Source organism: Talpa occidentalis, unplaced genomic scaffold (assembly GCF_014898055.3).
Source record: "Talpa occidentalis isolate TD23 unplaced genomic scaffold, MPIMG_talOcc4v2.1 talOcc4.5, whole genome shotgun sequence".
In the NCBI taxonomy this organism is placed as follows: Eukaryota; Metazoa; Chordata; class Mammalia; order Eulipotyphla; family Talpidae; genus Talpa; species Talpa occidentalis.
Window position 1 is genome coordinate 105,000,960 of NW_023604861.1, and position 26,246 is coordinate 105,027,205.

The window sequence follows — 26,246 nt, forward strand, 5'->3', positions numbered from 1 at the left end:
CTGCGCCGGGGGAGGGGTCGCCGCCGCGGGGATCTTCAGGCCGTAGCCGCGCGGCCGAGCGGGCGGCGGGCGGCGGGAAGGGATCGGCGGCGGCCAGGCTCGCGGCGCCGGGGCCGGCGGGGTCCGCCCGACCGGCAGCGTCCGCCGAGCGGCGGGAGGAGGGAGCGGCGCAGACAAAGAGCGGCGCCTGGGCGGGCGCAGCGCGGCCGCCGCCCCGGGACCCGCGCCGCTGCCCTCCGGCCTCGGCGGCGGCCCACGGCGAGGTGAGCGCGGCCGGCGGGCCGGGGGTGGGCGCCCAAAACTTGGGCCGCTCCGCGGAGTTGGGAGCGCGGCGGGGCGAGCGGGGCGGGGCGCACCCGGGAAGGGGCTCGGGGACCCGGTCCGCTCCGCGCCCTCCGGCGCCCTCGGCCCCGCCGCGGCCTGGCCCCCGATGGCCGCGGGCAGCCTGGCACCTTCGGACTCCGCATCCTCCGGCCCCGCACCATCCCGCCCGCCCTGCTGGTCCCCCCTCCTCCGAGGCCGGCGCGGGGGGCCGGGGTGCAACCAAGGACGCGAGCGGGGGCAGGGGCCTGGGCGGCTGGGACCCGGGACAGGGGACCCCGTGTCCACGGGGAGCGCCCGGCCTGCGTCCCCGCGACGGGCGCAGAGCCCCGGGCCGGGGGGGGGGGACCGCGCGGTGGCTGGGGTCGCTGGGGCGCGAGTCCTGGGGAAAAATAGCCGCAGATCGCCCCGCGCAGCGTAGGGACGCGGAGGCCGAGCTGGACCCGCAGAACTTATGTGTTTATTGGAACTATTTATGATCCCGCACAAAGCTGCTGTCACGTCGCATAAAGGAGCTCCTCGCCTGGTCGAAGGGCGCTTTGTGCCGCCTTGCAGTCTGCGTCCTGTCCCAGATTTACATGACTTTCTTGCAGGCACCTGAAACAAAGTTTCTCAGAATTGCTGTGCCCTCTTGGCTTATTCAGGGCGATTTAACCACCAAGTGGTTTAGAAGAATTTGATGTGTGACTTCTAAGGCATTGACAGTAACTCCCTTGTGAATGCATTTAGCTTGGCTTTGTGTGGAGGGGTTTAATTTGCAAACTGTTTTAATTTGTAGACAATAAGGATCTCTGAGAGGGGTGTGTGCGAGATGCCGGGGTTGGGCATTGCTGATGCACCTCAGACACCTGACTTGGCTTGGGTGCAGCTTCAGGGACAAAGCAGGAACGTGTGTGAAGTCCCTCTCAGTCACTTAAGGCAATCCAGGTTGTCGGTTTCCCCTCTATTTGGCTTTGTTGTTTTAACGTACAGATTTAAGGCTGAATCTGCCAAGTTTGCGTCCTTCTAATGGGATGAGCAGGTCCTGTTGGACCTGAGGAACTTAAAACCTCGCACAGGCCCGGTTCCTTCCTTTAACCCAAAAAGAAACAATCCAGAGGCCAGTGGGCGTGGCTTGTGCCTGACCTACAGGTAGGGGAGTTCCTTCCTGGTTCAGGCCGGGTCCTGGCTTCTCCCTGGCCTCCCTGTAAGGATTTTGATAGGAATGAGAGTAATTCAGGGTGTGTTTCATACCATTGCATTTGATATTGTTAGCAACAGTGTTTTTCAAGTCTTGAAATGACTGTAAATGAAATGAACCTGGACTGCTTTAACTTATCAAAACAGATCTAAACTTTGCATCTCGACACCCCCTTCATTCACTAACCCAGTGTTCCTTGATACACCGGTGAATTAATAGCAGGATTCAAGCATGTGTGTACTGTTTTTGTAAAGAGAATGGCAGTGGACATGTGGAAAAGAAATAAATTAACCTAGAGATTGGGATGTAGGTGTAGATTTTTAGATGTTTGCAATAATTTCTCCAGTAATGGGTGTTGACCAGGCTTGTAAAGCAGTGACTACAAGGGAAAATCCTCCCTCAGTATTTCTCTTCTGGAGATTGGCAAGATGTAGTTTGGGTTGAAGAAATGGTCCGATCTTAGTGGTCTTTTGGCAACTCCTTGAGGCTGAGATTGAGAACTGTAAGCAGTGGTGAGCTTGTGGAGGTGCTGGTCTCACACTCTCTCAGTTGCCTCACAAACAGGCAACAGAATTGATCATGAACACAGTATGAAATTAGGTGCCAAATTGCCATCCGTAGACCTGACTGCTCCATACTCCCTCTACTCACCTGTGGAGAAACTCGCCCATTTTAAATGGTTGTGGGTTGTTGAAGGTGTTCATTTTTCAAGCATTGAATTTTACTTTATTAATGCTACATATTAAATTTTCTTTATCCTTGATCTCTATGATCATATTCCCAACCTCTGTCCTTTGCATTGGAGGATTAAGATTTTCCAACAAATAGCAAATCTATGTACAAAGTATTTGAGAAGTACACTAAGGTCCATATTAAAAACATCAAAAATCTTCCTTATGTGTACATGTATCAGATAACCTTTTATGATACCCTAAAGGTTCCCTGATTGTCTGGAAAGAGCAGGAGTCCTTTCCTTGATCACATTGACTTAATTTGTGCTGGCTAGTTGAGGCTGTGCCACTCTCTGAGAAATGTGTTACTTTAACTACCCAGACTGGCTCATCATGCCGGGTGGGGGAAGATTGGATTTGTGGAATGGTTCTCTGACATTAAACATGAGGCTGACTAAATGAAGGGAACAAGATTTCTTGCTGGAACTGCAGGGGAGGATGTCGGTTGCTGTTTAGGAAAACTAGCAAGCAAGATGGACTGGAAACTCCCTGCAACTCACCCCAGAGGTTTAGGAAATTGCCTTTCTCCATCCAGAGGGGTTGCAAATGGCACTTTCAAACTGTTTCCTTTTCCTAAAATGAGTGATGGAAACCCTTCATGGCAAGTTTTCAAAGGGTCTAAACAAAAAACAATATAATACATATTGTTAAGTGTTTGAATTAAGGCAATTTAAAAGGAGGTCAAGACAGCCTTTTAATGGGTTATCAAAAGCATGAGCACAAGTAAAAATAGTTTCTTATTTCTTTGGAGCATTTTGGTAGCCTGATTTTAAAAATAAGACTTTTTTCCTACATTTCACTTTGAGTGGATTATTTTTGAAGGTATATTCATTGTTGACAAGTAATACTCTCCCTCCAAAACACTCTCTCTCTCTCTCTCTCTCTCTCTCAAACATTTTTATCTCAATCTCATATCTTCAAGACAGTGAAAAGATACTCTTGATTATGCCATTTTTTTTAGAGTGCTCTCTGCGTTATTAAATTCTATCTTATTACCCCACCTGAGACATGTTTGTGGCTATTGGTAAAAAATAACTTGAATTCAATGCCTTTCCCTCTTTCATTATTACGAACAGTGCAGACTTGTGTTATAGCCATGTCATTGCCCCCTCCAGCCTCTGTGTTTCCCCTCCACTCCCTTTGCTCAGTCCCCTCTGCATGTGAGATTCTCAGCAATCCATTTGGCTGCCCCTATTCGCATCTTCTCCACATCTCTTCACACCAGCTCCCTCCCAAGGAAGGTGATGATGATGACTTTGCCTTTGACCTTTCTGCGCATTTTCTTTGTGTGTGCGGCTTGACATTTGTTACAGTCTGCCCTGTGGGCTCATTGTGTTCTCATACCTTACACACATGGATGCAACAAATACTGATTAGATACTGAATTCTGAGCCCGTAGAGTTATTGCAGCTTGAGTTTCCTACTGGGTTGTGAAAAAGAGACTTCCAGAAACCCTGTAACTCTGCCCAGAATCCCTAACACTGGACATCCCAGGATGTCCAGAAGATCAGAAGATGGGAGAATTTCATCTGGTGACCTTTCTCTTTGATAAATTCTCTATCAGATGAAGCATTCATAGTCCTGAAGCTCCACATAAGCAAAACAAAACACACCTTACTACATAACCACCTGGTTGGTTGGCTACATATATTACACTTCGGTCGGTTGTCTCTGTTCTTGTCAACCTGAACTGAAAACTCTAGCAAAGCATTTGTTATCTTGGTAAGTTAGTAATTTAGTGCCACCTTATGTTTTTCTACCACTTTTATTTTTTGATGTTTTTAAAAAAAGCTGGAAGTACATGCAGAATTTAAATTCTGTGATTTCCCTATTTGAAATGTTTTTAGAAGGTGGGATGATTTTACTGGTCAGTTTTTGATGAAGCTCTTAAATGCCATAGATAAGATACGAGTGCTTGTTTGGTGATTTATAATTTACGAAGTGCTTTTTACATGTGTCATCATGTTAAAATTTGAAATAACAAGGTGAAAGGGTCTCAGGCCTTCATTTCAGAAGGTTTTGGGACTCAGGGATGACCCGAGGGATGACATCTTGAACTTAGGTGCAAGAGCTTATTCAGAGCCCTGCACTTCTGCTCAGCAGGTACTAGATAAGGAACACCAAAATGATGCAGGATATAGTTTGTCATGAGACTGTTGATCTAGCATCTGCGGATGCACTGTCGCAGACCTTGAGCACATGTCTGCATGGTGGCAGGTGTGAACAGTTACGATGGGAACAGATTCTATATGTGAGTTGACTGAAGATGACCTGTTTTGGGGTCGACAGGCAGGAACTGTTTCCTTGAACTTTTGTTCCTGATTCATTGTTATGATCCTGCATTATCCTGACAGTCTCCTCAAATTAAGGAGTGTTTGCTCCTGCGTAATGTGTGTATTGGGACTCCGAATGTCAAACTTCAAGTGCCATCCCCTGCCTTGCCTGACTTCTAGTGAATATCATCAACTTTCTCAGTCATCCTTGAGTTCTCTCTCATCTCCCACATCCCATCTGCTGTGGCTTATACTTCTAAAAGGTCTCTGAACCTTGCTGTACATTTCTCCTCTCTTTCACTTAGACCATAGTAATACCTTTTTCTAACCACTCTTCCCAGTTGATCCTGCTCATTGCACCCTAAGATCCAGATCTGGCCACAGTCCACATTGGTGGCTTCATGGCTCTCACATCAGCATTCCAAGTCCTCGGTATGGTAGGTGTAGCCTTGCATGAGTAGGCACCTGTGTATTGCCCCCTGCTTCTAGATATCCCAACCCCTCCCCTGCCACTGCAGTCACCTATGGCTCCACACTGAATGGCAGCTTGCTAATTGTAGTAACAGAAGACCAAAGTTTATAAGCAGTTTGTTTTTAAAGATATCTGTACATTGGAGCTGATATAGAGTTGTCTTTGTGACAGTGACATCGCTAAAAACTATAGCTTTGTACCTTGGCCATTGTACGTAGCTCTACTCGAGAAAGTATAGCAAATGCTGTGTGTCTTTTTTTAATGTGGACTGTTTCCCTGCAAATGCCACTTGAAGTGATTGTTTGTCAAGAGCAGTGCTGGCCCACTGAAATGTCATGTGAACCACAGATGTGATGCAGATATTCCAGTAGCTCCACTCACAATGTGAAACTAAACAAAGGATTGATTTTCATCATATATTTTATTTTACCCTGTAGATCTAAAATATTTCTACTTATAATCAGTATCAAACACATTAACAAAGCAGTTTCCATTCTATTAATTGCGGGAAGTCTTTGAAAGCCAGTGTGTATTATGTTACTGCCTCTTTCAGTCCCCTCTTGATGCTGGTGTGCTCAGTAGCCACAGGAGGCTTGTGGCTGCCATTTGGAGAGTGCAAGTCTTTGCACTTGTCCTGATTTAAGCCCCCTTTGTTCTGTATTTTCCAGAGTTGAGGAGCTGAAAAGACATAGTGAAAATAACTTAGAATAATAATAATAATAATAATTATTTTTTAGTGAGAAAGGTTTAATCTATGTAGTGATAAGGAATACTGTGTTATTTCATGCACTCAAGCAATTTTAGATTTGGTTACATATCAATATCAGATCTGGTTACATATAATCAAAATATCCTGCACATTTTGTAAATATTTTAATGCATTTTTAATTCTGTTGTCTAATTTACCAGTGCAAAATAATTTTGTTGATATTTGTATTTAACATATTTCTGATAGAAGTATAGAAGCTAAGTTCATATATTTTTAAGTTATCATTAGCTTCTCCCCTAACATACATATCACACATTGTAATTACTACTATGAAGACTTTATACAAAATAGTAACAGTGAATCCTCTCAAAAATTGAGATTGGTTACTCTGTGGCTTTGTCTTTTCCATAAGGTTACCTTGTCTGAGGTTGCTGGGCTGGTGAATGCAGATCTAGCATTCAAACCAGTGACCTTCTCTGCTCTTACTCACTAAGCACAGCCACCATTTCTTCATTAAATATGTCTGAATTTATATAAACAGATTCATAAGCTTTTGTCATGCCAAGACTTGAGACCATAGATGCGAAACCACTGATAGGGAAGGGAGCTGGGATACCAGTTCATTCTTATCAGCCAACTTGTATAGGAAACTCCAAACTTTGGAAGGATTTAGTGAATCATTAATAATTAACTGCTCCAGTGATCTTGAGTGGCTGAGGAGAGTCACGGAGGAGGGTCACCGAACCCAGCCATCTTGCTGCGCCCACCCCCTTACTGTATGCTGCAGGCCAGTGCCCTAGCTATGAGATAGGCATTTGCATCCCTTAGAGAACTCCTTAAAACTCAGTGGCTGGCCTCCCCCTACTGTGTGATGGAAAGAGCTGAAGTGGGGCCTGAGAATTTGCTTTTCTGATGAGTTCTCAGGTGACCATGTTGGGGCTGGGAACCATACTTTGAGAACCACAGCTGATTGAGGAGCCTTTTCTGTTTTGTTGTTTTGTAGCCACAGTATTTTTTTTCTTTACCACGGTCTGCAAGCAAAAGTCTGTTTTCAACTGCTGCTGTTTTTTTCTTAATGAGTTAGTTACTGTTTGTAAAGTGTAGGTAGGTAGGTGCTTGTGGAAAACCTTGGAACCAAATACACTAAATCCTTTTCCTTTGTGCTCTTATGACATCTGTGCAGGTCTTGAAGAATTTCAAAATGGCAATGAAAATCTACTTCTCAGGTCATGAAAGCGGCCAGGTCAAGTCTCAATCTGGATTTTTGGAAGACAGCTGTTACAAGGTTTGATGGAAACAAGGTTTGACATTGGCTGCCATTTTGCCAGGCCATCCCTAATCTACCCTTCCATTTTGGGAGGACCTTTGAGGCTGTGGAAGCATTGGACAGCCTGCCCCCAGAGCAGTCTGCTATCTCTGTTGGGGGGTGAGTCTATGTGTTCCAAGACTTTTGAACACAAGGATTTCAAATACTTACAACTGGGACAGTTTCTTTCAATTTCCAGGCTTAGGTATACAGTCAAACTATTTCTAATATGGCCAGCTCTATAGGTAGCATGTTTTAGAAGAAGAGACAGCAAGGATTTATTGACTTAAATAAACGTAATACTGCTCCCAACAGCACTGGGGTGGCCAGCTAGTCTGAGAACTGTTAAAAGAGGAAATGCCTAGGAAAGTGAAAATGCTTCGAAACGCGCCAGTAGCCGTCTTATGGGACAAAGGTCATCAGTGTCTACATTGATTTTCCTGAAATATGATGTGCCTTGGTAGAGCTTATGAATTTTAACTGAGTAAGGATATCTTCAAGTCAACAAATATTTTAATTGTGTCATTTATGAGCATGACCACAGATGAGAGCTCCTTCCTTCTTGCCAGCTGTATTCATTTTAAAGAAAATCACTTTAAAAGCTTATAGCGTGTGTGTGTGTGTGTGTGTGTGTGTGTGTGTGTGTGTGTGTGTGTGGTGTGGGGGGGGGAGCAGGGAGATGTCTGAATTGCTGATAAACAGCCCTCTCTCATTGCTCTGAAAGATGGAAGCCAGTTTGGGAATATTGACAAAAAAACCCTGCAAGCTGCTTGAGTATTTTTAAGAGACCAAGAAATAACAAAGGATTCAAGGAGTTTTTTTAGACATAGTTTCAGGAAATTTTATGCAGGAGAATAGTGCATTTTCTTCAAACTACTTTTTTTAAAGTAATATATTTAGGGGCAGAATCTGGCAAGATGTATAAAAACAAATTTTTCTTTCTTTCGTCTCTCTCCTGTGTTTTGCTTTTATATGAGACTGATTCAACACACTCCCAACCCTGACCCTTTACCTTAAAATTGTCTGTTTTCCATCTGTCTTCATTACCTGCACTCAAATTTGAGTTTTCCTTTGCATATTTCAGTGATTGCCTTCTCTGGACCTACCTCTTTTGTATTTAGAGGTTCTTTTCCCTATATGAAGTCATCTGTCTTGCTTTTATTACCTTCTCGTCGCTTCCTCAGTGGGTTTGTTTTATGTGGTTCAGCTGATAAGACCTAGTGTTGATTCTAAAGAAGTCATACCATTATCCTCTAAAAAAGGAGAGGGCACAGTAGGTACTCTGTGGTTGTAATTTTCAGTTTGAAGCAAGTCTAGATGGAATCAGGCCATATATCATGGATTGAGGTTTGAGTGTTTACGTGTTGCTGCTTAAACTTGACGTGCCATGCACTTACTGTACTCAGCCCAGGTCAGCAAAGCTGATGCCACCTTCTCTAAGAAGTAGATTCTCTTTCTTTTTGTCCCAGGTTGGTGAGGGTTAACATGTCAAAAAAGATAGGCTTCCGACATACTGCTCATTAATACATGCAATTTCCCATTCAGTTTTGGATCTGACTTGCTGTTAGATTTGGATGTAGAAATAGAAGCAGTTCATTTATGCAAGTATAAAAATACCCAGTTAAAGGTTAATATTTTTAACAGCTTTATTGAGACTTGAACTTCCACTCCTGTGTGTAAATTAGAAATTCTGAACTCGAGGCAATTTTGCCCATATGGACATCTGGCAATGTCTGGAGACCTTTCTAATTGTCATAACTGGGGAGTGCTCCTGATATCTAGAGGGTACAGGCCAGGGATGCTGCCTGAGCATCCTGTAGTGCGTAACACAGCCCCCGCCACTGGGAATTAATTGGCCCCAAATGTCAATATTTCAGCCACCCTGATAGAAATGAATGCTGGCTGACTTTGTTTCATCCTGTAAATTAACGGCATGTATACACTTTCATGTAGTTGCCCTTTCGGAAATCATATATTGCTTTCTAAATTTTCTATTATTGTGTATTTTGGGCCATACAACTATGAAATGTTGATTTGTAGGAAACATTTTCACATTTGACTGGAAGGTGATAAAAACATTCTTTTTAGGATGTCTATTTACAAGGAAGTAATGGGGGGGGGTCCCTCATTTACTTTTGATGAGTAATTGATTTTTAGAGTTTGAGTCTAAGACACTTGTTTACTTAGCTTATAATCCTTATAGTTGGTGATCGTCTATAGAAAAGAATGTTTTGTTATTATTAAAGTTCATAGGTTCAACCTGATAATTTTTGAGCTGGTTGCATCTGTTAGCTTTCAAATGTTTTATTCCCTTCTTTGTGTAACTCTAAACTTCAGGGGTGAGAGGACAAAAATATCACAAATTAGACCTTCTCTAGGGAAAAGGAAAGAGAAAATTATAATTTGGCTGTTAGTCTCTGACTGCCAGTGTTGAGGTTGGAGGCAAAGCTGCCTTCTAACTGGCCTGGACCATAATGTTGCCATCCACACTTCTTTTTCCTTATAAGTAGGCACTTACTGGAAAAAGGAGGATAATCTTAAATTAAGAGAACTGTCAATTAGAAGTTTCCTGGCTTTATCAGGATATATTTTATAGCAATCACTTCCTGTTCTTTGCACTTCCTTCTTACTGTGTTACTTCTTATTGCCTCCCTTTTTGTTCTGTTACTAGGATAAACAAAAAATCAGCACTTTGCAAAATTTTGAACTTATTTTGGTAGAGATAAACATACAGTCATCCTTTTTTTTTTCTTAGTCCTTCCATTCTCACATGAACTGAGAAGGACCTCTGAAAAATTAACAATAACTCTTTGAACAGAATCATAAGTTCTTAAGTTGTGTGTTGTGAAGCTCTTTGTAGCTAATCATTGCCTGTGTGTGCAGTGTGGCACTGTGGCGGTGTCATCTGACTCTTACAGTGTTGGTGAAGGTGTACAAGTGTTGTTCTTCAACCACTTTGTAGATGAGGAAAATGTGGGCCAAGGGACACAGTGGGCTGTAGGGGTCCTGTTGGTGAGAGAGTGGAGACCTCAGCACAGATGCACTCAGCAGTCAGGGTTGGGATGTACACCCTGGAACTTATAGAGCTTTGAATTTTATGTTATTGAAATCTCCATCAAAACAAAATAGGTGCCGTCATATAGTAACTTACTGACTTTTAATACTGAGTATCAGCTATGTGGGAAGCCTGTGCCAGGCACCGTGGGAATACAGATGCACACCGGACAAAGGCCTGCCCTCCAGGGGCTTATAAACCAATGTGCAGATTGATTTTACAAGCTTGCAGTTGACACTAATCTCAGTTAACATATGTATAAAATACCTGTTTGCTGCCTCTATCTCATGTGCTGTAGGAAATACAAGGGAAGACCCATGGACAGTCCCTAAAGCCAGGTAGAATTCATTCCACATATCCCAGGGGTGGATATTTTCTTCAACCCTTCAGGGTACAGGCAGCCCTGGGGACAGCGGATGCCATCTGAACAGACAGATGTGGACCTCTGTTAACACTGCAGGTGGGGCCAGCACCCTGCTCTCCTCACCAGAGTTGCCGCTGTTCTTTCAGTGCTTGGGTGGGGTCATGCAGTCAGTTTGTTTAGGATGAGCCCTTGAATTTTGGGTCAACTTGTTCATAATTTTCAAAATATGTAATGTCTACTTACATGCTGTGCTTAAGATCTTTAGCTCTTAATAATTATTAAAACTATGCGTTGATACTTTTGATGAACACTGCTGTCATTAGCACATGATACCTCTTTACCACCCCTTTTTAATTGATAATGGCATAAATGCATTTAATGCATAAATGCTGGGAAAGATTTATTCAGTCAAATCACTACTTTGCTTGGATTAGTAATGATTATTGTAAAACAGTCCTGTCCAGACATTTTACAGGTTTATTTTTTTTTTAATCCTCCTGGTAATCTAGTTTGAAGTGTGTTTCCTTTGAAACATGAACTATTTTGCATTCCACTATAGATGTTCTTTTTTTGTGTTTTTTAAACACAGTGTTTCAATTGCGTTGACTTCAGCTTAATGTAGTGCTCAAACTTGGCCACAACTTGGTATGAACCTATATTCCAAAGGTGGGCCAATATCAGTGTTCTGTTTTCTCTCTGTTTAGCATCTGGAAATAACTGAATGCTAGCTTTTAAAACAATTAAAGTCGTAATTAGTGATTTTCCTTCATTTCACACTGAAACAATTTATCTTTCACTTAATTTTTGATGATGTGGATTTGTGTAAAATAGTTTTTGTTATCTACTGTAATTAATTTGTGATACACTGTAATTAATGCTTAGTGTTCCAATGAACTTAATTTGAGAATAATGAGAATTTAATTTGAGATATGAGTTTTGTGATGCAGTTTTAAAGATTAATTGGAATTCATTGATTCCTGGCTCTCAGGGGCCTTGGTAGGTGAGAATTTAATGTGTGTTAAATAAACTTGTGTTAGATCTCATTCAAAAAGCAAGGCAGAGGGCTTCCCCGGTGGCGCAGTGGTTGAGCGCGGGGTTGCGAAGCTGCCCGCAGCCTCTGCAGTGCCGGTTTGATCCCCGGCTGCTCCCCGGCCACCAGAGGAGGGTCCCACATGGCGCGCAGACCTCTCCTGCCGCCCGCTGCTCCCCTCAGCAGTGTACTTCGGTCCTTCTGCCTGTTCTGCATCCTGCTCTGGCTCTGGTGAATTCTCTCACCCTCCCGCGCTTCTGACTGTACCCAGTGCTTGTATGAATAAATAAATAAATAAATAAATCTTAAAAAAAAATTTAAAAAAAAAAAAAAAGCAAGGCAGAGATTTCTTTCATATACAAACTAGTTATTATTTTACAAATTCAAGTACAAATATTGTCTTTTCTTTTTTAAGAACAGCAAAGATTCTACTGCGTTTCAGCCATGAACCAACCTTATTCTGTAATGTTAAGCTAATCAGTAAGTGTGTTTATCTCTTTTGCTGAGCACACACAGTTTTTACCAACTTTTCCAAAGTACAGTTTATAATTGTTGAAAGTGATCTATGTTACGCTTTGTACGTTTTTATGGATAGTATATATAGTACACACATATTTTAAAATAAACTTTAATTTTAGGATAGTTTTAGATTTTTCAGAAAATTCCAAAGGTGGGATAGAGAGTTCTCATATATCTAGTATCCAGTTTCCCTTTTCAGTGGTATCTTGCATTACTGTGGCACATTGATCACAACTAATAAACCAGTATTGGCACTTTATTGTTAACTAAAGTTCATACTTTATTTGGATTTTCATTTCTACTGCATATCCTTTTTCCCATCCAAGGTACCATATTATCAATACATTTAGTTGTCATATCTACTTGGGCTTTTCTTGGCTGTGACAGCTTCTCAGCCTTTCCTTATTTGATGACCTTTACATTTTGAGACTCCCAGGCAGGTAATCTCATGATTAAACAGCATTTCTGGTTTTGGATGAGGAAGACCTCAGAGGCACAGTGCCATTTTCATGGCATCACACCAATAGTACATATTATTAACAGATGATCTTCATAGTTGTTGTTGCCCTGGCTGGTTCTCTACTAAAAAGTTAGCTGGTTTTTCCTTTGTCCTTTGTTACGTTCTACCTCTTTAAGGGTGCTGTATCTATTTTAGTTATTTAGAATCTGCATGGGAAATTTTTCTGTTCTACTTGAAAGGAGGAAGATTTTTCATTGGTCTTAGAAGGCATAGCAGCACCATCCCTGGGACTCTGTTCCAGGTGAGGGATGTGAGGAGCTCCCCAGCACAGTGTTTGTAGAATGTGGTCCTGAGATACTTATTAGGAATGCAGATTCCCGGATCACCTTAGACCTGCTGACTCAGTCTCCTGGGCTTGGAATTTGTCCTGTTAAACCCAGAGGCTTCTGGTACATTTTCAAGGTTGAGAATCACTGCTTTGTATTAGCAGTTGAACCGTCCTAATTCCTCTTGAATGTGTGTGTGTGCCCAGAGCCAGGCCCGCAGCCCTTGCTGTCTACATCTCTTCCCAGCCAGGAGCATTTTGTCCCTTGACTCCCCTGCAAAAGGCCTCTGTCCTGACCCCACCTTCCCCCAGGATTTTAACCCCTCCTGGATATCTATTTTGATTGGCTTACTTTGTATAAACTCAAGGCCATCCTTTGCTTTCTGGATAACCGCATCTTCAGTCGGATAGCCTCAGAGCTCCAGTAGAGGAAGAAAGTGTCATAGTGACAGCTGTGAACCCGTCCTTGTACATCCAGTCTGGGCCAGAGAGGGAGGTCCTCAAATCCAGGTTTGTCTGAAAGTAGTTTGTCGTGTTGTGTGTGTGTGAGACAGCCAGAGAGCATGTGACGGTGGTGAGACTATCCCCTGCATTCTGTCCACGTTCAGGCAGATAAAACCCACCAGCATATTTTCGTGGTTTCCAAATGTGCTTGATAGCCTATGCTTTGAACTGGCCATAGCTGTAGCAAGGAGAAGAACTTGACATTGAACTTCCTGGTTGAAGTGGGAGGGCAGTGACCTGCAGTGGTTTCTCCAGCTGGAGGAAGCTCTGAGTGGTGTGGGGCCTTGTGGGGTGCTCTCAGCCCAGGGAAGGAGCGAGCACCTTGACGGTAGACTCAGTTCACACTGGTTGCCTGCCCAGGTACTGTGACAGAGCATCAAATGTGTGAGTGACAGAAGTAATGGCCCATGGGGAGTTGGCTTAGAAACTGACTTGGGGAGGAACTTGGAAGGACCCCTTTGCCTTCAGTGGCCAAGTGAAGATTGTAGAGACTCTATCTTGGGAGGGAGAGGAATGGTATCTTCCTACATCCTTTCTCTTGGGTGTAGAAAGGGTCAGAATGAAGGCGGGTAGCCTATTTTACTTAACCTACTTTTACCTTCTTCTCTTGCCCATTAATGGTATGATTTGAGCGTGGTGGGGAGGGGCTTAGAAGGACCCTATGAGGACACTGTTTATTGTTCCATTCTCCCCTTCAAAGCTATACTTGGGTTAGAGGGATTCAATTGCACTTACTCACATGCATATAATTTGTATGAGTGCATTTTATTATAAATAATGAATACAAACATCTGCAGTGGCTTTACGAATATTATTGCCTTTTAAATCCATGCCTCTGTTTAAGTATAATCTATGATTTGTATTTTGACCTATAGATTTTTGGTTATTTTTTTGGGAAATCTTATCTTTTTTTCTGAATTTTTGTTTTGACAAATTTAAGGGTGTTTATATGAGTTTTGGTGGCTGTATGTAGAAGAATCATTTGGCATGAAAATGAGGACTCCCACTCTGCTGGAAAACATTTATGGACAGCATTTTCAGAATTGGGTAGTCCTGGACTTTCTTTACAACATGTCTGTTGGGGGCAGTTTCCCTGTGTAAGAGTGGGGTTGAACAAGGTAATCTCTGAAGCTTTCTTCCAGCTCTCAAGTTGCAAGAGGCCTTGCCCAAGAAGCCTCTAGCAAGTCTAGGCAAAACCTCACAACATGGGGGCAGGGTCAGAGCCTGGTCTCCCTCTGCTTTGGGGCTGGCTCCTCACATCAGCTTGGACAAAGGATCCCCTTGCTCTGAAAACTCCCTTTGCATGCACTCCCCCCCCCTCAAAAAAAAAATCTGGGTCCAGGACTTTGTTGAAGATGATGGCCTGTGTCCATGACTTAATGAGAATTCTGAGTGATTCTCCCAAATGGGATTCCTTAACCCAGGGCTCTGGGCTGTGAGTGAATGTACATCAGGGGGCCTGTGAACCTGAGATGGAAAAACTTAATATTTTGATGTCCACTAGCTTTTCACTGAAAATTCCTGTTTCCTTTCATTGTGAGGAGCACAGGTAGCACACCCAGCACAGCAGAGGCAGGTATTTTCTATTACATCAGTGGTTGCAAACACTCTTGGTTACAGATATGTTGAGATCTGAACAGATCTCATCATTGACTTGAATTATAGTGTTATTAGACCTGCTGTAACACTCTCTTATTTTGTGTGTTAATGAAGAAACATTGATTTCAAATTTGTCTTTAAAATATTATTATAGTAACTACTACTGTAATTGCACAAAATGAAAACCACTTAAAAGTGTCCAGAGAGGAGAACGTCAGCCTCACCAGCCTGACATGGGGAGCACTGCCTGCCCAAGGGCAGGGTCTGGCCCCCTCTCTTACTGGAGCTGCTGGGGCCCATGTCTTGGGCCAGAGATGGTCTATACCATGTTGCAGAAGAGTGATTTAATTTTGCTGCCTAACAGAATTCTTTCTAGTCATTCAGTGATATCAAGACACCCTCCCCCAATTTCTCTGAAAGAAATTTCTAAAAAGAATTTTATTTCAATTGCATGAAAATCATTGTTTTGGTTTACTTAATTATTTAAATTACCACAGTGGGAAAATATATATTCAGTGTATTGCCTTAAGATAAAGCCCTAATGTAAATAATGTTCTGGTATTTGTGGTAATTTAATATTATAGTGATTGGCATGTGGATTTGGTACTTAAGGGTTTATAGTAACTTCTAGTATCAGGAAAATGGCTAACTTTTATTTTTTTAAAGATTTATTTATTTACTTATACAAGCACCGGGTACAGTCAGAAGTGTGGGAGGGTGAGAGAATTCACCAGAGCCAGAGCAGGGAACAGAACAGGCAGACCAACAAAATACACTGCTGAGGGGAGCCCCGGGTGGCAGGAGAGGTCTGCGCACCATGTGGGACCCTCGCCAGTGGCCAGGGATCGAACCGGCGCTACAGAGGCTGCAGGCAGCTTCGCAGCCCAGTGCTCAACCGCTGCGCCACAAGGGGAGGCCCATAATGGCTAACTTTTAAACATCTGTTGCATCTAAATTACTTTGACTTTTTGGTTCTCAGGGGTATTATGGCAAGATGGTCCCTGGAGTGTTTCACCCTATGATTAACAGAAATATGCTTTAAAAGCAAAACAAAACAATTTGGAAAAAAGAATTGGTACATGCATTGTCTGTTCTGTGTTCCCCTGAATGTGGGACTTGCTGCAAATTCAAATAAAATGATGGACCATGGAGGAACGTTCTTAAAGCAGTACCATGGCTGCAATGATTGCTGATATTTATTGAGTCTTAACCTGTCATGTGTGTTGTCTGATCACTACAACCATGCAGACTGCCTTTGTCCCCTTTCAGCAGATGAGATGGACAACTTAGAGACACTACGTAATGTGGCCCCGTGCTAGCTGTGGCTGCCTGTCTTTGGCAGTGTAGTCTATTTACACATGTGCGCGTGACCCGTAGAGCCCCCTGCCTTTGCATCTTCACTGTGCAGGCTAATGGGCTAGTAGACACGGCTGTCCCTAACTGCTACAGTGGTGTCCTTGAGCATCTCTCCTCCTCCTGCTGCTCTCCAGGACTGCATCCCACAGGAGCCTGCTGTTACCTCTTGTTTCAAGGTGCAGTCACAAAGCTCCTGCCTCGCCTGTTGCTCCCCTCACCAGTGTATTTCAGTAAATCCATCTCTTCTTACCACTCTCTCTCTGATGACTCCTTTCAACACCTCCTCTTGCTCCGCACCTCTGGCCTACACCCCAGTTCTGCGCAAAAATAAAACAAAGCTCCTCCCAAATCTATGACCCATCCCTTCTGATTGAGAAAGGCAGGTGGGAAGCTGAATGCTCCTATTCACCTGCTCTGACCTTCCCAGGCAGATTTTGCAACACTGCCAGGCATACACTCCGAAAGTGCAAACTGAACACACAACTGTATTGAGCCTTAACTTTCTGAGACTTACTGTTTATGTTTTGTTGTTGTTTTTTTTTTTTTTTTTTTTTTTTGTGGTGATGGATTTTCTTTTAATGATAAAAACAACCTACTAACTCTTCGAATATTTTAAAAGAGAGATGCCTCCTATCGTCTTATCCTAAAAAAGAAACTTTTCTTACTTGTTATTGGTCCTTGTATGTATTTGTAACCATTCATACAATTGTCCATTCTTCTTAATATGAACATTTTCTCCTATTTTATTAGTAATAATGTTTTCTTGTTGTTTCATGATATGCCATAGACTTGCAAACTCCATCAGATACAGATTCTACTGACTTAGTCATTTAAATGTTTGCCCCAGTAGGTAAGGTGCCCATGTACAACATCTTCAGGAGTATTTCTTGGCTTCTATTGAACTGGGTCCTTAGCATCAATTCTGCAGAGAAGACTTATAGAGCTAAAAGGTACTGCATCTTTATGGTTCCTGATATATGTTGCCATCATGCCGTTTTAAAGGGTAGCATCACTTTTCAGTAGTGTTTAAGTATCAGTTTCATACAAACCACGCTGCTTTTGAAAGTCAGAGTATAAAAGCAGATTTGAATTGATGTATTCCACAGCATTATACCTTAAAGTGATTATAAAACAGTGCCACTGCTGTTTGAAAACCAAACTGACTAGAATTTGTATATATTGTGACTATGATGTCCTTAAAACAATCCTTGAATTTCAGGGACTCTGCTGTACTCACTGGTGCCTGTCACACTCGCTCCCAAGGCTGAAGCCTGCTGACAATTTGTGGTATTTGCTTTGGAATTGGTCACCTTTTCCTTGAAGGGACTCTGCGATAGCATGTGGAGATTTTTCAGCCATAGCATGTCTTTTCCCTTTGAAGGAGGTGAATTTAGTTTTTGTTAATAACAGATTGCTCAGCAAGAGCACAGAGTGGGTGACAGAATAGGGCCAGAGCATCCTGATTTCGGTCACTGGCCAGTGAAACAGAGGTTATGGGACTACTGTCCTATAGATTAGAACCCCGATCTCTAAAGATAGTTTCATAAAGAGTGGCAAATGTTTTTATTACACTTGCCATTCCTGAAACAGGCCAATAGCCACCCAAAGGAACTGCTCAGACCTGGGTGTGTGCGAGTCTCTATGGAGTACGTGCATTAACTCTCTATTGTTGAGTAACAAATTTAGGGCCAGGGAAGCAGTGTCCAGACTCTAGACCCACAGAAACTGGCACAGTGACATGTGCTGTTTTAAGTGGCTAGATTTGTGGTTATTGGATACTGAGCGGTAGGTGACTAATACCATGTGCAGGTTCAACCCATTCTTATTACTCCTCTCTCAGACTTTGCTGCCAAGCAGGACTCCCTGAAATTGCAACACTACTTCTTTATTTGGTTTTTATGATATTTTTCCTAGTTGGCTGAACACATAGTAGAAATCACTTTATAGCATACCCTGTAAAGAGATTTTTAAGAAAATGAAAGAATGAGGGTAGAGAGTAAGTGGAGAAGGGTGAGCCGGCCAGCACAGAGTGTAGCATGAGCCACAGAGAGTGGATGCTCCTCCCGCCTGCAAATATAGTCTCCTGCTGCCTGGTCTGGAAATGACTGGAAGGGGACGTGGATGCTATTGACTCTTTCTCCGTCTCTTAACCTCACTTAGATGTTCTTTTTCCCTAGTGCTATATCTCCCTTCTTTCTTTCTCCTTCTCTCTTTGCTTGCTTCCTTCCTCCATCTTTCCTTACACACATCTCTGGTGTGTGGTTTATTGCCCGCAAAGCAGGACACAGTTGGACTTACTAAGTCTTGAGCGGTCATTGTCATATGTGGTTAGTGTCTGCCATGTCTTCAGGTATCTGATTCTCTGGACACCAACTGGACATCCTATATAGTTCACTTCAGTTCTTACACCAGCTACTCAGCATAACTGCAGACCTCAGAGGTAGAAGGCTCAGTCACACACACTCTCACTCACTTGAGATACCAGGTACAAATTGAGCCTCCTGTACTAATGCCCAACTGACTATAAATGGGTTCCCGTGACTCCTTTTGTTGAGCTTCATACTTGACTGGAACGACCCCAGAATCAGGAGGGCACTTGACTATTACAAAGGCTACAAGTTAGGAACAGCCAGTGGAAGAGATGTACAGGGGTTTGTGGGGCAGAGCCTCAGTCACCTTCTGAGTGTCTCCATACCTTTCCTGCCACACTCCTTCCCACTGCAGTATGTTCATCAACCCAGCAGCTCCCTGAATCTTGCTGTTCCAGGGTTTTTATAACCCTATCTCATGCTCTTCCTCTCCCTGGTAGTTGGGCTGTGGGGAAGGTTCCTCCCCTGTCATCCTTGAAGCCTTCAGAGACCCACCCCAGGAGTCCCTTCATTAGCATAAATGTGGTATAGCCTTACAGGGCTGATGGTGTGTAGCAAGACAGGTCCCTATCACTCAGGAAATCTCAAGGGCTTGGGAGCCCTGTGCCAGGAACCAGGAGCCAAGACTAAATATGTTTTTTCTTTTACCACACTAGGACAGATCTAGACTGCTTTCCTCTGTGTTCCTCCCCAGCTGGCTGTGCCCTATTTAAGAAAACTCCTTTTCTGCAAAACAGCTGATGCATTCTTCTTGAACATTCTTTTCTCCCCCTGTCAACTAATCATGACTCTCACTGTGCTGGAAACTCCCCCAGTTCTTGGTTCTCAGGAAGCAATGTAGGAAAAATATAGTAACATTTCTGGAGACTCTTAGCTGTAGCATGAAAATTGGGACCCTGCTTATAATGATTTACAGAAGAATAACTCCCAACTCTAGAAGATAAGCATTTATGGCTGCAGGTTTTCTAAGAAATGGGATGTGTGGATGAAGCTACAGCACCATCTGATGCTGTTTAGAACCACGGGGTAAATTAGACAGATCTAGAAGGTTCCATTTTAAATCCAGGAATCTGGAATAGAGCCCTGGGCTTCAGATCTGTGACCTGGACCAGTCACCTCACATCACTGGGCCTCTGCTGTCTTCAATGTGAAACGGGTTGTTAGGAAGAGTAAAGTGTATTAAAACACTGGAAATGGTACCAGGCATGTTGAAAGAATCAGGGGAAGGTGAAAGAGAATGTCCAGGAGCTACTAAATGGGGCTTGCGTGCCATGAGAATTTCTAAGAATCAGGATTTTTAAAAAATGTAATATTGTGGAGATGACTTACTACAAAAGATTTAAAATTTTAAGGCATGGCTAGAATTTCTGCTAGAATATCTAGCAGTTAGAAGTAGACTTTGTAGCTCCATCCAGTGTTAAAGATCTTTTTAACGGATGGTGCTTGTATCTGGCTTTTCTCTTTCTGGAGGTTTATATATTTAAGTGATAAAATACAGTGTTTTCCTACAACTAAGAATTGCTGACACTTAATGTGAGGTCTGTGTGTATATGTGCTTGTGATCACAAATGAGCACATTTAAAATGATTTCCTTAGGAACTGAAGCCTCAGACTATCTATCATCTGTAAAGGGTGCAAATGTGCTCCAGCAGCACAGGCCATCAATACATAAAATGATGAGATTTAGACATTGATGCATGTGTTCAGCCTTAGAAGACTATTGCTTAGACTAGGGATATTAGTATTTAGTAGTATCTGAGTTATTTTTCACTATTTTAATAGGTCAGGAAGAATGTTTTTGGAAAAACATTTTTAAAATTTCAAAATCATTTTGGGGAAATAAACTATATTACATTAAATAATTTTTTGAAATAGCTTATGCAGGCACACCTCAATTATGGATTCAGTTCTGTATCACTGTAATGAAGTGAATATCATAGTAAAATGAGCCAGGTGGATCTTTTGAATTTCCAGTGCATATAAAAATTATGTTTACATTATATTGTGGTCTATTAAGTGTGCTATAGTATTATCTCTAAGAAAAATTATATGCATTCATTAAAAACTTCTTTATTACTGAAAATACTAACCATTATCTACCAAGTTGAAATTTTTTTCTAGTGGAGGATTGCAATAATAGCACAGTTCATAATAACAAATATAATGCTAATGAAAATGTTTGAAATATTGTGAGAATCACAAAAATGTGACTCAGACATGGAGTGCGCACATGTTGTATAAAAATGGTGCCGGTAGGCTTAGTTGGTGCCGGGCCTCACAAATCCTAAATTTATTAAAAAACATGATGTCAATGAAATGTTAAAAAGTAAAGTTCAATAAAATGAGGTATGTGTGTGATTTAATTGATCAGTGTTGATAATTCTGATGTTAACATTATTTATCCCTTCATATTTGTCATTTTGATTTTATAGCAAGGGACATGAAAATAGTTTATATTATGGACAAATATTTTAAGAGTAGTTTCCTGTCTTTTCTCATTGTGGCTTTGGTGAAATCTATGTTCTTTTCCTGCTATTGAAGGACAATTTTTTAGAAGCTAATGTTTCCTTTTTTTTTTTTTTTTTAATATTTATTTATTTATTTATACAAGCATGGATACAGTCAAAAGCGCGGGAGGGTGAGAGAATTCACCAGAGCCAGAGCAGGGAGCAGAACAGGCAGAAGGACCGAAGCACACTGCTGAGGGGAGCAGCGGGCCGCAGGAGAAGTCTGCGCGCCATGTGGGACCCTCGCCCGGGGATCGAACCAGTGCTGCAGAGGCTATGGGCAGCTTTGCAACCCAGCGCTCAACCGCTGCGCCACCGGGGAGGCCCTAGAAGCTAATGTTTCTTAAATAGAGGCTGCCTTAGCTTGAGTTGCTCCAACAAAATACTTCTAGACATAGTGGCTTAAACACCAAACATTTATCTCTCTCAGCTCTGGAGGCTGGAAGTACAAGATCTAGGTGCTGGTTGGTTTAGTTTCTGGTGAAGGCCTCCTTCATGTTTGGAGATGGCTGCCTTTTTTTTTTTTTTTTTTTAATTATTTACTTATATATATTTTACATCATTGTTGACTTCACTTGGACAGAGACATTTCCGCTCTTGGGACATCTTCCAGACCTTATCACCTCCCAAAGGCCCCACCTCCAAATCCTTGGGGATTGAAGTTTAACATAAGAATGGGGAGCAATTAAGAATGGGGAGCGGGTGCATGCATGAGCATTCTTTTAATAATAGAAGCTGTTAAGACTTGCTTTTGAGTTCTTAAACCTTTCTAGAAGAAAATTTTCCTTGATTTAACACTACTTGCCACTACTTCTAGCTTAATTTTCTTCTGTCTGAGATAAAAACCCATATGGTGTCAGATCTGCCCAGCACCCAAATCTTTATTTTTTTCCTACAACTGTTCTGACTTTCTCCCTTCCAGGACAGTTTAAATGCCTCATTTTCTATTCCCACCGGGCCATCCTTGAAAAGTTGGGCAATGGAGAAGCTTACTAGACTCTTCCTTCAGAAGTGTTTAGGAACCCCGGCTTGAAAGCTGGCCCCCTGTCTGCAGAACTGCATTCACTCCACTGGTCGAAAGTCCTGGCTAGGGAGGCAGATGTCTCAGGAGAGCAGAGAGGGTGGTGCAGGAAGGAATTTGGGAGTGCTGGTTCAGCAGTTTCTTATCCCTATCTCCTAACAGCCTCTTTGAGACTCTTGGTAACTCTTGACCTTTCTGGCCCCAAGTTTGAGAACCACGAATTTAGCCTGTTGATTTTTCAAGACCCAGCTCAAACACTCAGCTTGCTTACTTAGTTCCTAGAGAAAACTTTGCACCCCCTTGGAATGAACTGAACCAAACTGCAAGCATGTAGTGAAGGCAGTGGGCAGGACCTAGGAAAAGGAAGCACTTCCTTTTCTTTCTTCTCAGTGATTGTGGGCCCTGTCAAGGATCAGCCTCATGTTTTGACTCTGGTACACTGCAGTTCAGCCCCTGGTCCTCACTCTTGAGGATACAGAACAAAACCAGCAAGATTGTGCCGCCTCTGAAATCTAGGAGCTGGGAGCTGTCACTAACTTCCTGGAGCTTTGTTTCCTGAATTCTTTCTGAAAGTGGCTTCTTCTTGCCCTCCGGTTTTCACAGTGAGTGTAGTTTAACATTGTCTTGGAGCCAGAGGCCTGGCATTTCCCTGTACTTTGGTCTCCTGGCCCCCCTGAGTCTGCATTCATAGTATCTTTTCTGATAGCCTTCCAGGCTGCCAAACCCCTTATAGCATCCTTCAGGTAGTGCCAAAGACTGTTCTTAAATTAACGTTCATTCTATCATTTCTTTCACCAACAAAGACTATTATATCTTATGACCCCAAATTAATTAGTGGTTTTCTAGTCACCTTCTCTATATAGACTTGTCTCTTTAATATTCTATTGAGGTAACATTGGTTTACATAATTGTTTGTATTTTGGAAGTATAGGATCCCCCCTTGTGGCGTTACCACAGTGCTCTCACCACCTGAGCAGCATAGTCCACCACCACTGTCCTCCCCACTGTGTGCTGGCCACTCCCTCTCTACCTCTGAATGTCTGAAGTTCAATAGTGAGCATTCAAGGGCTAGTTTTGGAGCTTGACTTTATCTGACCCTTTGGTTTGGCTTTTCTATATTTCACATATAAGTGACACTATCTGGTATTCATCTCTGATTTATTTGGCTTAGCATAATTCCTTCCAGCTCCAATCCGTGTTGTTACAAATGATGTGGGTTTATCTTCTTAGATCTTTGGGTAGCATTCTATTGTGTATACATACCACATCTTCCTGATCCACTCATCTGATTTTGAATAGATTGTTGTAGTTTGGCTATTGTCAACAGTGCTGCGATGAACATGGAAGTGCAGTTTTCCCCTTCCAATTTGTGATTTTGTATTCTTTGGATAGATACCTAGGAATGAAATTGCTGGGTCATATGGAAGGTCCATTTTTAATCTTTTGCAACACCTCAACACGGCTTTCCATCATGGCTAGACCAGCCTGTGTTCCCACCAACAGTGTAAGAAGTTCCTTTTTTCCACATCCTCATCAGCACTTGCCGTTTTTGAAGACCTACCTTTTGACGTCAAGTGAATGAGCCAGGTCCATCCGCTACCTCTTCAGGCCGCTTCCTGCAATGCCTCATTTCCCATGTTCTGCTCCTTCCATTTACAGTATGTGCTGAGCAGGTAGTTCAAGTTCGTTAGAAAGACTCCTGTTATTTCTGTAATTTGTGCTGCTTTGTACTTAAAACCACTCTTCTCCTTCCCCCAGAGTACTGTAATAGCACCCAGTACCTTAGCATCTGTCATAGTTTGCCTGAGCTGCTATCATAAATACCACTGACTGGGTAACTTATATAAACAACGGAAATGTATTTCTCACTTTTGGGCAGGTTTGGAAGCCTGCGATCAGGTGCCGGTATATTCTGGTAAAACCCTTTACCAGGTTCCAGGCTCCTCTTTAGATCTTCACGTGGTAGAAGGGGTGAAGGCTGCTTTTATGAGGACACCAGTCTCATTCAAGAGGGTTCCACCCTCATGACCTAATCACCTCTCAAAGACACCTCCCCTCCACCCCTACCTCTCAATCCATTCACCCAGGAGGTTAGGATTTCCACATGAATTTGTGGTAGACAAATAAATGATCAGTCCATAGCAGAGTGTGGGTATCTTTTCCTTGAGAGACTGGGGACTTGCTTCATTCACCCATTCAGAAGCTGTTAGAGCTCCCTCTCTGGCTCAATCGCTGATGTGTGGACCCTGGTGAACCTGCAGTGAAGGGTGTCCCAGTCCAGTGGCTTCTTGGAGAATGGGAAATGGTATGGACTTTAATTCTTGCTCTTATGTTGTTCTTTGGGTAATTCAATAATCATTTTTTAAAACAGATTTAGTTTGTTTAAAAGAAAAAAGAAGCCTCCTTGGATCATAAGGAAAATGTCAGACAGCAAATGAAGTGCATTCTAGAAATCCTAGTGTGAAAGGTGTCTTAAGGAGCTATCCTTTGAGTTATATGTTTATCATAAGAAATATGACTTAAGAAGTTTTGCATGATGTATAATTGGAAAATTACCATACTACCAATTCATTATGAATTGATCCATTTAGAGATCAAGCTGTGTCATATTGTCTGAATACCTTGTAATCTAATTTTGTAAAAAAATAGTAATGACATTCGTTGAGTAGTATTAATATGCCATGTCAAGTTATATATACTGCATGGGGCACAAGGTGCATATTTGATGAGAATGTGCTTGTTTTCATGTGAATTTTTAATTTTTCCTAATGGAAAATTTCACATATAGAGAATCGTACCCTGAACCCCACTGTGCCTGTCACTGAGTGTCAGTAGCTTTAGACCCATCTTGTTCCAGCTTCACCTTCCCTCACTTCCCTCCTTTGTGCCCCTGTGTCCTTCACTAGAATTGTGTAAATCAAATTCCAGATATATATCATTTCTTTATATTGATTTTAGCTAGAATATAATATTTTTATTTTTAAAAAAGATGTATTTATTTATTTATGCATACAAGAACTGGGGGTGTAGGCCAGAGGTGCGGGGGATGAGAGGATTCACCATAGGCAGAGTGGGAAGCAGAAGTGCATTTCTGCTGAGGTGAGCAGTGGGGGAGACAGGAGAGGTCTGCTGTGCCATATGGGTTAGCTCCCCGGGCAGGGATCAAACTCAGGCTGTTGTGGTAATAGCATTGAGACTTAACCTCTGTGCCACCAGGGATGTCCAGAATGTAATATTTTCATTTGACTTTGAATTGGTTTTTAAAAAAACTTAATTTTTCCTCTAATTTGTTTATCTCTTCTGTTGTCATTATAGCACCTTGATAGGTTCTTTGTTGTCTTCTTGGGATTTTAGACTTTCATGATTTTATGGCTTAAATTAAGTAGCTTCTGCTATAGAAAAAGGAGTTGTTTGACTCATGCTACTTTTCCAGTGTGGAGTAACCAGCTAATTATAATTGTTTGAAAATTAGTTTCTGTCCCTTCTTGACCTCGGTGCCTGGTTGGCATTGCTGAGAGCACTACACCTCCTGATACAGAAGTTCCATTGATACACTTGGATTTTTCTGTGAATTTATTTACTTTATATATGAATCATATACAATATGTATATAATGGTCATAATCTCCTCATCTATAAATGAGAGACTTGAAGTAGCTGGTTGTTAGCGTTCCCTTTTGGTTTTGTGGTTAAAAGAAAAACAATCCCCAGTAAAAGGCAGAGTTGTTGACCATCAGTTGCATAGTGAGTACTGACATCTACCTAGGAAATAATTTAAAAAAATGCACCCATCCTATTTCCGTTTGACCACATCTGTCCTTTACTACAGTCACCTGGAGAGAAGTGGGTGTGAAGGTGTGTGTAGCCCTGGGGCCCTGCCCAGGGAGTCGTGAAGGTCTGCTCCGACTTGCCTATTGCTGTCACAGTGTCGTGGAGTGGGTGGGGCCACACTTCTAGCTTTTGTTCCAGCTATAATAATTTTACCCCTTGGATTTTCTGCAACAAACTTAGGCCCCTACCTTTTATCCCTCTTTTCCAAGTGTTCCAAGTACCTTGAAATTCCAACATCATCTGGAAGCAGCCACAGAAAGTTTGGGGGAGGGGCTCAGGACCTTGCATTACTGTGTATGTGACAGACAGGTGGAC

General features: G+C 42.4%; 1 protein-coding gene across 7 annotated transcripts in view; it reads left to right on the forward strand.

The window, feature by feature from the left end:
• Window positions 1–220: 220 nt before the first annotated feature.
• NCK2 (NCK adaptor protein 2) overlaps window positions 221–26,246 on the forward strand; it is a 110,513-nt gene continuing 84,487 nt past the window's right edge. For 2 of the 7 annotated variants that reach the window (XM_037528041.2, XM_037528048.2), the window contains exons 1-2: window positions 221–263; window positions 6,870–7,112. The gene's annotated coding sequence lies outside the window, so the exon portion shown is untranslated. Of the gene's footprint in view, window positions 264–6,869; window positions 7,113–11,861; window positions 13,256–16,778; window positions 17,155–26,246 lie in introns of those variants that run through there. The other 5 variants (XM_037528043.2, XM_037528042.2, XM_037528044.2 and 2 more) reach the window with 5 other exon arrangements.